We start from the raw sequence: 11,863 nt of genomic DNA on the forward strand, positions 1-11,863 counted from the left end.
TTGGAGCTATCCTCGAAATTGGGAAATCTGATCAAGTATGTGAGTGGAGCTGGTGCGTCCACTCTCCCCACTATGAAAAAGCGCCAGTTTTCGTTTGACTTTTCCTATCTGACGATTTTGCCCCTCCACAATTCTTTTAATACCACAGGGTATCAAAGACTAATTAAAGCCTATGGATGACGTTATCTGCATATTTTGATGGGAAAGCACCTCATTAAATTTGAGAGATCGCAATGTCGGGATCAGATGTGGTTTAATTGAAGACCCCGTTTTGTATTTGGCATGCCTTGGTTAAAAAATAGATAATCCATTAATTCATCAGTATTAATTCCTCATCAAAATTTGCTGGGATTTGGTAGTTGTAGACTTGTAGCATAGAGATACAAGAAGAAAAAAATGAGCTAATGAAAGTTACTGACAACTAATTAGAAATTTGATCAGGATAATTTGAAATATATTGTATATTCCCATAATTTTCTGGAGGACAAGAAAATTTTACATGGGGTTCAAAATTTGGTGTCAAGAACTTCAGACAGTAGTTGTCTTAGAGAGTTCATGCAATGTCGTTTGAGTAGTGTTCTTGACTCACACACCAAGGCGGAAAGTGACATCAAGGAAGGTATCTTGACTGCAAGGAATTGTGATACCACCCATTGGATGATGGTATCCGAATTCTTCTTCAGCTTGACTCAGCAAATCCTGAAATGAAGGTTGGTTCAAATATGATATTGGAACCACAAATCGTTTCTTCTGGCTCTCTCCAACATATACCCCAAAGTGGCCTTTTGGGATATCTGCTTTCTTTGTGTTGGCAATTCGAGGCAATCGGAAACCCATGATTTCTGTATTACTGAAGTGATCAAAAGAGGAAGAAAGAATTGAAAGGACTTGGGAAACAGAAAAGCTTTATTTGATGCTTGCAATGAGAGGAGTTGAGTAGCTTATGAAGTTGATCATGTGTGTATATATAGGTGAGATGGTATGTGGTAATTCATCTGGTAGATGAAATGCTTGGTGAAGAAGAACCGAGTTGGGCTCCAGTTACGAGCAGTAGCTTGTGAGAGATCACATGTGGAACTTAAGCCCCACTTAGATTTCACATGCAAATGTTACCAAACTGTATACTTGGATAGAAACATACGTTCCCTACCTCCGTTGGATATATAGCGGACAAGAAGAAGACTAGCTACCACAAGTTTCAATATGTCTAACAAACTACATATGTATGTTGAAAGATAGAGGCTGCAATAATCATCTAGTGGTGAAGATTGAAGGACTATCATATAGTACATGAAATGAGTGGTCAAATGGATAGCAATGAGGGACACTGGGAGGCTTGTGAGAAATCCTGAAATCACATGGGTTTGTTTTTGTCTTTCCATTCACGTAACTCATTATTCCCCCAGGAGATTTCAAATATGCTACTGAAGAAACCCTCTTCTTTTGTAGAGACGTCCAAGTCTTCTGTTCCTCCTACATAGACATCCAAAGTAGGGAGCCATTAGCGTAACTAAAGGTTTTTCATGTGAAGGTGGAAAAATTGGGAGGTTATAGATTCCAGATTCCTTTGTGTTAGTGTTTCATCGATAGAGAAGGTACTTATTCAAACATTTCAAAATCCTTTGCACGTATACGAAGCTTGAGCAAAATGTTGAGGAATTAAATTTAAGCTACTAGGTGTAGTGTTCATATGAAGATTGCATACTTTAAGCTGAATACCAGCTTGAGAAATGTGCAGCTTCAGTGTGTTTCATATATGGTCTCTAGGCTCAACATGCTAAAAGAACAGTGCATACAATTGGTTTGGTCAATTTAGAAATTTCGCTTAAGTGGTTACAATCGGATACTAAAAAAATTGTTATTCACAATGATATTAGAAGAAAATGATGAAATTAGAATATGTATAACCCTTTTGATTTTTGATAACTTTACTGAAAACTAGCTAGTATGTCAGGATACTAGTGAATATAAGAAGCAACTGCAAGACATGAGAGGCGCCACTCCAAAGATCGGATCGAAGTATAGGAGCTCTAAAATTGGCTATTAATTTGTGTTATCAGTTTGTTCTAAAATGATATTATCAATCTATGTAAATCCTCTTTAACTGCCTCACTTCAAGCACAATTTGAATTCATAAAGGTATGCTTCCGATACATCCGATACCAGGAACTAAAGCCTTGCAGCATGATCTTCAAGTTCGTATAAAGATTATTAAAAAAATATTAACTTGGATAGGTGCCATAAGCAGTCAAACTTTGTTAGTTTTTAAATCTTGGTTAAAAGTTTAAAACCAACTGAGAGAGGGCACGTGAGGCACGCCTGCTTTTAAAATATTTGTTTTGCAAGTCCCACATTGGGAAACAGCGACGAGGTGAGCCTGTTCATATAGACAGAGCTTGCAGGGGAGAACGTCCCTTCGGGGACATCCGATAAAATTGGAACGATACAGAGAAGATTAGCATGGCCCCTGCGCAAGGATGACACGCATAAATCGAGAAATGGTCCAAATTTTTTTGGGGGTTTTCTCATCTTTTGATTCCAGGTAGCCTACCTTTGCTTTCTGGGTTTTCGATTTTCTTCCATTCTGTTTGCTTTTTGTGACATTGAACCATCAGTGATTCCGTGTTTATGAATAACTGGAATGTTGTCCCGCAACTGTTTGATGAAATGCGTCTGAGAACTCTTCTCTTTCTTATGCTCACTTGAAGTGTCAATATTCCTCTACATTTTGTGTATTCTTTGGTTTGAAGAATGGAACTTTTTTGTTTTAGTACATTTAACTGAGCTACTTGAACAACATGACTATTTATTCTTGCTGCTTTATACATGCCCATATATTCCTGGGTTTAAAAGGTTAGCTCAACTTGTTGCCTTTATACTCTTCCTATTCATAATGTAAAACTAGCAAATAATCCTCTTTATTTGGTTTTGTATATCACATGGGAAGCACACAAGTTCGGTCTTGAATGCTACATAGGCAATCAGACTGAAAAGTAAATCCCTTTCTGCAGATATATATGTTAAGGAGGAAGTATTCCCCAGATGTCAAAATCTACTGTAAGCATTCAGACGTTATTATTTTTTGTGTAAATATGCTGCATGTTAGTGACTAATGGTAATGGTGTGGCAAAAAATAAGACAAGTAGATCAATGAGACTTGTAGTATATTCTTTGTTCCCAGAATGTTATCCTGGGAGAGCTAAGTTTACATTAGTTGAATACATAATTTCACTTTCTTTCAGTTCAAAATTGCAATCGTGATTTTTGCACCAATTAATGTTGTTGAAGATGCATACAATATTGTCATATGTCTGCTTCATAAATTGTGTATCTTTCAGTTCAGCTCCACTGCAGCTTCAAACTCACAGAAGATTCCCATCAGCAGAAGCAGTGAGTCAATTCAGTTGATGACATGCCTCTTCTTCATCTTGACTCAACGGCTTTTTGAATATGAAGTTGGATCCCATTTTGATTTCATCATTCAGTCACTCACTTAAACTGGAAGTGAGATCAAGGAAGGTGTCTTCACTGCAAGGGATTGTGATACTGCCCATGGGATGATCGTATCCAAATTCTTCTACAGCTTGACTCAGCAAATCCATAAATGAAGGTTGGTTCAAGTATGATATTGGAATCACAAATCGCTTCTTCTGGCTCTCTCCGACATAGACTGCAAAATAGCCTTTTGGGATATCCAAGGTCTTTGAAGCTGTCTTGTTTGCATTAGATGAAGATCGAGTCAGACTTCTCTTGGGGCTAACAATTCCAGGCAGCCGGAAACCCATGGCTTCCATATTCCCAAGTGGATAAATAATAAAAAGACTTGAAAGGATCTGGGAAATAGAGAAAGCTTTGATGTTTGATAAATGAGAGGAGTTGAGTTCCTGATGATTGATTTGTGTATGTATATATAGATGATGAAAGGGTGTGTGGAAGATCATCTACTACATGAAATGAGTGGTTAACATTGGCACCAATGAGGGAGGCGAGCTTGTTTCAAATCAAGAAATCACATGGGTTTGTCTTCCCATTCACTTAATTCAGCCACCAGCAGATGCATATGCTGCTGCCCTTTTTTTCAAACATCCTTCCCTACATCCTTGAGATGACGGACAATACAGGGTCACAGGGACCAGAAGTGAGGTATCTGTCTAATAAAACCTATCAGCATTGATTCAGACTTTCACTTCTATCCAACTCTGGACCACTGGTGAATAATGTTTCTTTACAGACAAGAATTGGTGGATCGCCAAGCCAGCCTACCATGTGGTCTTGCTGCTTCATGTATGATATCCATGATCTCCAATGCCAACAAACTTTGCAAGTATTTCATTTGTCTAGTCAATTGATGATCAAGCATGACAAGCTAACAACACAGCTATTGATTTGATATTCAAATATATATTCCAGCTATTTGTTGAAATCCCAGTGATAAGAAATCAATGTACTCATGATTAGGTTGAGCCAGTTTGAAACTTGCACAAAGCTTTGAAGTTAATAATTTAAACTTAACCTACTTGTTCCAACCACTTAAGAAGATTGCAAACTCTAATACATGGTTGACAGTTTTGAAGTATGTATGCCCCATCTCTCGATCTTTCCACAGAACATAGATATTTCCACATGCATCAAAACCTTAGTTGTCTGCCTCAAATGAACCTTACAATTGTTCCTCCTTATTTGCATGCATTAGATATGCCCACATAAGCCTACTCACAGTGTGTGTTGTTTTGTAGGAGAAGTAGCAGTCTGATCAAATGCTAACTAGTACAGGGTATCATTAACTTTCACAGATATTGAGAATCTTTACTGAAATGAAGAAAAGCTTGCATGCCTCCCAGGATTTCTGAGCAGTGTATTCAATTCTAAAACTCCAAAGTCGACTTCCGATGTTTATTAGAGCTTGCAGTTGATCCTGGATAATTTGTGGTACCATTTCCCTGCTAGAACTTAATTCTCAGGGAAAGATAATAACTCTTTTCATGCACTCCAGTATTCGATTTTCTATCATTTTTTACTGCAAGAAATTTTCTACTGCATTTCTATACTGTTGATCCTGGAATTCGTGGACCATTTCCCTGCTAGAACTTAATTCTCAGGGAAAGATAATAATTCTTTTCATGCACTCCAGTTTTCGATTTTCTATCCTTTTTTACTGCAAGAAATTTTCTACTGCATCTCTACACTGTTTGTTAACTTCCTTTTCCCCTCTGCGTATTTGAGGTAATTGTTTACAGTTTAAGTTGACCTGCCATTGTTTACACATGGGAAACAACATGCCCTTATCTATGTTAGTATTCTCTTGCTCTTTTATCCCTAAAAGAGGCATTGAGTATTTTCTGAGTTTTTTTTTTTATATGTTATGCTGTTATTTAAAATGGTTTTTGAAACCTTTTTACTCACACAAGCGAGAAATATATGCAACAGTTTTGGCTCTGTCTTATTGTGTTAAGGTTGAGTCCAAAGATCACCATTTAGTCCTTTACTTTTTTTTTTTTTTGTGATGTTGCTGTTCTTTAATGCCTTATTCACTGCCTCTAGCTTTCATGTTGCCGATTGATCATGATTATAAATGGGATGTTCCTTTGAAAATAGAATTACTTAAGTGATGATTGTACTTGGTTTTGCATATTCTTTGCAAACTATGATTCTAAGGAAATCTGCACCTCCAATTTGGTACTTTTGAAAATTTACATACTTATTGTTGTTATTCTTGTGTCTCTCCTTAGCATGAAATAATTTTAAAGAAAGTTCTCTTTACTTGGATTTTGCAGTTCATCTCCAACAATGATAGGCCTGGTCTTAGCTGGACCTGAGATAACTAAATTGGTATCATGTATGTCTGTGGCCTTAACTTCAGTTGTCACTGGCTCCAACATGAACTCCCTGGTTTTTCACCACTGGATACGGTGGTTAAATTATAGGTAACATTTCAGTAACAGTAATGGAAATCAAATGATAACTGTGTGCTATGCATTGAGGAACAACTTGTCATGTCATTCATGTGAATGACAGGAGGATTGAACTTTCAAAATGCATGTCTGGAACAACTTTTGAGAAATAACTTCAATGAAATCATCAGTTCTATTTGCCAGTAGTATAGCCATGTCATATAATTGAGTATTCATTTAACCATCAGAATCTCAAGTTTGGTTTTTGCATTCTTCAGTGGCAATCAGTCCAAGGAGCTAGAAAATAATGGAAAATAAGAAAGCTGATGAGGACTTAAAGTATATTCCCATACTTTCTTGATAGCAATAAAGAAGTGTACAAGGGATTGAAACACATCAGAGATCTTCTCACCGTCTTGCACGATCAGTTTCCTCAGGGTCTTGGAGGTAGAACCATCTGCTAAGTAGTCCATTCCCACATCAGATATTCTTGTACACTTGAGCAGCTCCAAATTGTTGAGGGAAGATGCAGACCCGATTGCTTCAAGCGCTGCAAATGCTGCAGGCAATCAGGCTAATATCTTAAAATCTCCTTCTGCACATATATTTTAGCGAAAGAAGATCCTAACAGATTAATTTTGATGACTGGATATCAAAATGGTGTGAGGTAAGTCATTTTGTTAGAACTATAGACTGTTAATTCTATTTGTTGTAAAAGTATGCTTCCATTTTGATATCCAGTCATCGTTAGAACTATAGACTGTTACTTTATTTGTTGAAAAAGTATGCTTCCATTTAGTATAAACAAACTGGCACTGGTCTAATACAAAATAAGACAAGACAGTTGATGAGGATTGAACTGTTATATATTCCCAGGATATGATCCTGGGAGAACACAAAATTTACATGGGACTAAGACAAAATTTCACCATCTTTATGTTCAAAAATGGATTTGTGATATTTGGACGAATTGTTTTTGTGAATTCATATGGAGTCGCCATTGGTCTGCTTCATAAATTGTGTATCTTTCAGCTCCATAGCAGCTTCAGAGTTAGATAAATTTCTCTTCAGCAAAGAGGTGAGTTGATTCAGTTGACGATCCATCATCGCCTTGCCTCTTCTTCATCTTGACTCAGCAGTTCTGAAATTCTGATGCCTTTGGAATATGAAGTTGGATCCCATTTTCATTTCATCATTCAGTCACACACTTAAGCTGGAAGTCAGATCAAGGAAGGTGTCCTCACTGCTAGGAATTGTGATACCTCCCATGGGATGATCGTATCCAAATTCTTCTTCAGCTTGATTCAGCAAATCCATAAATGAAGGTTGGTTCAAGTATGATATTGGAATCACAAATCACTTTTTCTGGCTTTCTCCAACATAGACTGCAAAATAGCCTTTTGGCATATCTAAGGTCTTTGAAGCTGTTTTGTTTGCATTAGATGAAGATTGGGTAAGACTTCTCTTGGGGCTAACAATTCCAGGAAGCCGGAAACCCATGGCTTTTATATTTCCAAGTGGATAAACAATAAAAAATTTGAAAGGATATGGGAAAGATAGGAAGCTTTGATCTTTAATGAAGGAGTTGAGTTACTGATCATGAAGTCGTATGTCTATATATAGAATTATAGATGATGAAATGGTGTGTGGAAGATCATCTGCTATATGAAATGAGTGGTTAACATTGGCACAAATGAGGGACACACCAGCTTATTTCAAATCAAGAAATCACATATGTTTGTTTTGCCGTTCACATAACTCATCTCCAGCAGATGCACATGCTGCTGTTCTTTTTTTCAAACATCTTTCCCTACCTCCTTGAGGTGAGAGACAAGACAGGTACCACCAGAAGTGAGGTATCTGTCTAATAAAACATATTAGATAAATTAAGACTCATAAGAGTCATGATTCAGACTTGCACTTCTACCCAGCACTGGTGAATAATGTTTCTATACAGACAAGAATTGGTGGCTCACCAAGCAAGCCTAGCATGTGGTTTTGCTGGTTCATGTATGATATCTATGACAAGAATACAGCACAGGTAATGACTTAGATATTTGAAGAGCAGTTCAAGCAAATAACCCGTTCATGAATCATGATTTGGTGGAGCTCAGCTTTTTTACTCTGCCAATTAGAAACTTTCACAAAGCTTTGAAAAAACTTAACCTACATTTTCCGACGACATAAGAAGATGGCAAACTCTAAAACATAGTCGACATTTCTCAAATATGTATGCCCTGTCTCTATCCTTTAATAGAACTTAGATATTTCAATGTTAGAAAAAAGGAGGTATGGAAAAAAGATGGGACCTCTTTCAAATGGCATCAAAATTAAACCTGAATTATAAGCCTTTTAAGGGAACGTTTGTACTTTCTTTATTTGCATGCGTTAGAGATGCCCAAATAAGCTGACTCACAAGGTGTGTTGCTATCTAGGATCAAGAGCAGTCTTGACCAAATGCTAGCTGCTATAGGGATCACAGACTTTTAAAGAGGTTGAAAATCTTTATAGAAAGGAAAGCTTGTTATTGACGAGGATTTCCAGAAGTGTATTCAATTCTAAAATTCAACTTCCAGTGTTTTGTACTATAGTAAGAATGTTGGCGTCAGGGTTGAGCATGCAGTGGATCATCGAATTTGTAGTGCCCTTGCCTTGCTGGTACTTAATTCTCAAGGAAAGATTATAACTCTTTTCATGCACTCAGAATTCGGTTTTCGATCATTTTTAGTGCATTTCTTCACTCCTTCTTATTCCTTTTCCCCCTCTGCATCTTTGAGGTAGTTGGATCTACAGTTTCAGTTTACCTGCCACTCTTTACACGTGAGAAACAAGATACCATTGTCTATTGTTCGTTTTCTCTTGCTGTTTTATTCATGAAAGTGGCAACTGAGTATTTTCTTCAGTCTTTATTTTTTTAGATGTTATGATCTTATTCAAATGGTTTTGAAACTGTTTTACTCACACGTGAGAATATATATGCAACAATTTTGGCATTGTTATTTTGTGGATGGTTTTGAGTCCAATGGTCAATCACCATTTGATCTTCTACTTTCTGTTTATTTCTATCTACTGTATTAATTTCTATTATCTCTGTGGTTTAGCTGTTCCTTAATGCCTTTTACACTACCTCAGTAGTAGTACCTCTACCTTTCGTGTTGCAGATTATACATGGATGTTGCTTTGAAAATATAATTACTCAATTGATGATTGTACTCGATTTTTCATATTCTTTGCAAACTATGAATTCATGGACTGCACCTCCGACTTTGGTCAGGTACTTTTCAAAGTTTGCAAGTTTACTATTGTTATTACCTTTAATTACATAAGGAATCAGTTCTTGTATAAAGTGCGTTTTCCCTTTTTTTTTTTGGGATAATGACCATTTACACAATTTTAAAATAAAAATTGCCCACTTATCTAAACACTCTAAGAAATTGCTCATTTACCCAAACACTTTAAGAGATCATTTCCCTATTACCCAATTAATTATTTTTTTATTCCTTTTTATTTATTTTTGAGACATTTTTGCCCTCTCCTTCTTTGTCACTTAGAGAGAGAAGTCATCGGAGACCTTGTCGGACTCCGGTGACCGGTGGCCTGCCGCGGACTCCAGTACCGGATTCCGGCGTCTAAATTTATTACCCCCTAATAATACCCAGTAATCATATTATTGCCTCCCAATAATCATATTATTGCCCCCAAATAACAAATTTATTAGGAGTCAATAATTAGTGAAAAATGAAGATGTTTTTAATTTTGAAAGTTTTAATAGATTTATCCAAATAAATAATCTTATTATTGCCCTGTAATAATCTTATTATTGCCCAATAAATATTTTATTGTCCCCCAATAATTTTATTATTATCTTCTAATAATCATTTTATTGCCCACTACTGATCTTATTATTGCCCAACCAAATCATAATAAACAAAACAATAACTTCTAGCAACATCCCATATTGAAATCGGCCAATTTTTTTGAGAAACAAACCACCGCAATCAAAGCCCATATACAACATTTGCTTACTTCCTTCAATGAGAGAGAGAGAGAGAGAGAGAGAGAGAGAGAGAGAGTTACAGACACATCCAATGACATTGAATATTTTTTTTTGGCTATTCTGCTTGGTCTGGGTTCTCTGCCTCTAAACATTGCAAGAGAACTCTCATAAATCTCCACCACTTCGGAACCGGACCGAGATTCCTATCGGAAAAGCTCCGACGCTCCGGCCAAACTCCAGCATCGAAAACCCCGACGATGACGTCGGAGCCGTAGTCCGATTCCGACCACAGCCCCTTCTGGTTTCTCAGGCCCAGGAACTGCGACGAGCGGGTGGTGTGGAGCTGGCGGCTGCGGTCTTCGAAGACGTGGAGAACAGCAGGGTGTTGGCTGAGGGAGGCAACTTAGTCAGAGGTGAGAGTTGCAGAGAAGCCATGGAAAATGGTGTCGTATACGTGGAGGATTTGGGGTGGGTCAGGGAACTCCGAGGTGTACCAGTGCTAATGGGATGCAGACATGGGGGAGAGAGAGAGAGAGAGAGAGAGAGAGAGAGAGAGAGAGAGAGAGAGAGAGAGAGAGAAATCGGTGAGGGGAGAGGGCAGAGAAAATAGATCGAAGAGAGAGTCTGAGAGAGTGAGTTTGAGAAGAGATGCAATTTATTAATTATAATAGGGGCAAAATTGTCAATGGATTTTAGATTGGGTAAATGGGGTTAAAAAACTCTTAGTGGAGTAAGTGGGCAATTTTTAAGTTGAAAATGGGTAAGTGGTCACGGCCCCTTAATTAAATATTTGAATGAATAAAATAAATAAAAATATCTATCCTTGTTCACTCAGCTACCTATTTTTATTATTTTATCTTTTTGGTCGGTACCCATTATTACTTTTTTAATGAGTTAATTTCAAGAGATTTACTCTTTAAAGAGGGGAAAGGGTGTTGATATGCTTGAAGGAGGCTAGGTGGCAAAAAAGTGTTTTGAATATATGATAATTAAAATTTTGATAATGTAACTAATGAACTGTAGAGGACGAGTGAATATGATGATTGAGATTAACTAAACAATTGTAAGCTTTTATAATATCAGTCGGTGAGCTGTGTTCTGTTTATTATTTGAAATAATCGAGACCGTGAAAATTACATGTTCAAATCTCAGTGAAATAGGTGAGGTGGGGATAAAAATTGTCGTTTCTATTAAAAAAAAATTTTGTAATATTAGCCAATGAACTTAATACATATGGTAGTAAGGGGTATTTGAGAAACTATACACAATTTCAAGTTTTTATAATATCAACTAAACCAATGAATTTATTGCATGTTGCCGAAAACTTTAGAAGAAGTTGAGTAGAAATTTGTATGAGGTTGCGACTTCTACCAAACCCTAGCCGTCATGGCTTAGATTCCATCAACAGCGTATGTCATCAACACCAAGCAAACTCTTCCTCTCTGCCTCTTGTTGTCTTCTCGCAACAATTAAACGTCAACTTCGTTCGACGAGCTTTCAACTGAGTTTCCCTCCAGAGAGCTGATGTACTCAGGTTTCCCCTCCACATAGGTAATTTCTCACCAAAGTGAATTTGGAGAGGAGGGCGGGTTTACGGTCTCAGGTTGGAAGGCTCGACCTTGTTGGGGACACCTCAAAGTGCAAAGAGATCAGAATGCAGCAATTGCAAGGAGCTTGGATTGAGTGGAGCATTGATTGTGGACGAGCTATTACTGCTCTTGGGCATAGAGCGCAATGGAGATTTTATAGGGATCATCATCTAGTTGGCGAGGAACTACTGATTTTCCCGACCTCAAGGCTTTGGATAAAATTGTTGTGGTGCCGGCGTGGTGGTGTTGCACAAAGATGGTTAGTCGTGGCTAAGGGTGAGATTCACAATAGCGTGCCCCGAGTGATTTGGGTGCCTAAAGCGATTTGGGGAGTTACTTGGATCTGGGCTCAACTCCAGACTGGTTTGTCTAGCCTACAGAATAAG

At 37.5% G+C, this 11,863-nt stretch overlaps 2 long non-coding RNA genes and 1 other non-coding gene across 5 annotated transcripts; all 3 read left to right on the forward strand.

Annotated features, from left to right (window-relative positions):
* Positions 1-2,410: 2,410 nt before the first annotated feature.
* On the forward strand, positions 2,411-2,513 carry LOC112181378. Its single transcript, XR_002928826.1, has one exon. It is a non-coding gene; the product is annotated as a U6 spliceosomal RNA (small nuclear RNA).
* Positions 2,514-3,088: 575 nt separating this feature from the next.
* Positions 3,089-5,806, forward strand: LOC112181364. 3 transcript variants are annotated; one of them, XR_005804302.1, is made up of 3 exons: positions 3,089-4,573; positions 4,737-4,929; positions 5,775-5,806. It is a non-coding gene; the product is annotated as an uncharacterized LOC112181364 (long non-coding RNA). The 3 variants fall into 3 exon arrangements; XR_005804303.1 differs by lacking the exon at positions 5,775-5,806 and having other exon boundaries at positions 3,093-4,143; positions 4,232-4,573; positions 4,737-5,766; XR_002928819.2 differs by lacking the exon at positions 5,775-5,806 and having other exon boundaries at positions 3,100-4,143; positions 4,232-4,284; positions 4,737-5,766.
* Positions 5,807-5,809: 3 nt separating this feature from the next.
* Positions 5,810-6,674, forward strand: LOC112181366. The gene is made up of 2 exons (XR_002928823.2): positions 5,810-5,924; positions 6,170-6,674. It is a non-coding gene; the product is annotated as an uncharacterized LOC112181366 (long non-coding RNA).
* Positions 6,675-11,863: the final 5,189 nt, after the last annotated feature.

Source organism: Rosa chinensis, unplaced genomic scaffold (genome assembly GCF_002994745.2).
Source record: "Rosa chinensis cultivar Old Blush unplaced genomic scaffold, RchiOBHm-V2 RchiOBHmChr0c32, whole genome shotgun sequence".
Lineage (NCBI taxonomy): Eukaryota > Viridiplantae > Streptophyta > Magnoliopsida > Rosales > Rosaceae > Rosa > Rosa chinensis.